General features: G+C 41.9%; 1 protein-coding gene across 1 annotated transcript in view; it reads left to right on the top strand.

Moving 5' to 3' along the window:
- Positions 1-818: 818 nt before the first annotated feature.
- LOC107710492 (uncharacterized) overlaps positions 819-1567 on the top strand; it is a 40190-nt gene continuing 39441 nt past the window's right edge. Inside the window, exon 1 of the mRNA XM_016515279.1 lies at positions 819-883. The gene's annotated coding sequence lies outside the window, so the exon portion shown is untranslated. The remainder of the gene's footprint in view (positions 884-1567) is intronic.

Here is a 1567-nt window from a genome sequence, read left to right as displayed (position 1 = left end):
GAGGTTTCGGTTTACCTGGCAGAGTTTTGTTTGGATTGGTGTGTCTGTCTTGTGAATACAACAAAAGTCAGGCCCCATACAATTATTGGGTCTGTCTCTCCATACAATATCAGGACTTTTCGATACTGAATTCACTTTTTGATACTGAATTCCAAAATGAAAGCCCTCTAAATATTCCTATATGCACTGTATTGTCTATATATCAGTGGTTCTCAATTCCAATCCTGCTGTGCATGTTTTGCACGTCTTCCTTATTTAATACACCTGATTGAGATCATCAGCTCATTAGTAGAGAGATCCATGAGCTGAACTAGGATAAGATAAGAAACTATAGCAGAGGTGGCGAACGTCGGTCCTGGAGAGTTGCAGCCCTACAGAGTTTTGCTTCAACCCTAATTGAACACACCTGAAGAAGCTAATCAAGGTCTGAACGGTTACTAGGAAGCTACAGGGACATGGCCGGACTTACCATTGGGCTTGAGTGGGCTGCAGTCCATGGGCCCCACCTTGTAGGGGGCCCCGCCTTTGCCTGTTTACGTTTGTTTGGTTTGTTCGTTATATGCCAGTCAGAATTCAGAAATTATTAGCCGCATTCCCACTGCATGAAGAAGCTAATCAAGGTCTGAACGGTTACTAGGAAGCTACAGGGACATGGCCGGACTTACCATTGGGCTTGAGTGGGCTGCAGTCCATGGGCCCCACCTTGTAGGGGGCCCCGCCTTTGCCTGTTTACGTTTGTTTGGTTTGTTCGTTATATGCCAGTCAGAATTCAGAAATTATTAGCCGCATTCCCACTGCATGCGCACGCAAGATCTAAACGGGCCAGCCGGGGCTACAGCTTACAACTACGACCTTTGAGGCCAAAATCAAACCGCATAAACTGGTATTTATGATTATTTCACATATAAAGGACACACGTATTGAATCGCGTCTGCACTGATTGGTTTATCACATGGCTATTTTAAACCGCTCAATTAAGCCTTTAGCCCCAAAGAGTGCACATTTAGAAAGATAAAGATACATTCTCAAATGTTCACACCTCATTTCTTTACAGAGGATGATTCTATATTATTATATTAATGTTCCACTAAATTATGCGATCATCTGAGTTTTGAGCGCTCTCTCGTCTTACTGCCATCACAGTGGGGAAGAAATGTCATCAAAATGATTTTAGATTAAAAAAAATTGCAATTTAATGAGTTTCTGTTTTTATAACTGCTATGCCTATGATATAGGACTTAGCCTATCACACAAACAAGAGTCCTGTGTTGTTGTTTTTTTTCTTTTTCTCGAATATCTGCACGATCGCAAATGTACAATAAACAACAACTTACAGAGTAACTTTCAGACACAACATTCAGTTTTGCTCTGTCAGAAAGAAAATGGAACAAACAGCAGAACAGCAGCGTCTCCGAACAGCAGTTTTGTTCCTCAGCGTTACACGGACCAGCAAATGATTCAATCAGGCTATAAGTACAGTCAGCTGAATGAATCAGCTTTTTAAACGAATCGGTTAATTTAAACTCACTCATTAAGACAGTCACTTGCTGCCACCTACTGGCGGTTG

This window comes from Sinocyclocheilus rhinocerous, unplaced genomic scaffold, assembly GCF_001515625.1.
Source record: "Sinocyclocheilus rhinocerous isolate Xijiao unplaced genomic scaffold, SAMN03320098_v1.1 scaffold5255, whole genome shotgun sequence".
NCBI lineage: Eukaryota > Metazoa > Chordata > Actinopteri > Cypriniformes > Cyprinidae > Sinocyclocheilus > Sinocyclocheilus rhinocerous.
This window is presented reverse-complemented; position numbering and strand designations above follow the sequence as displayed.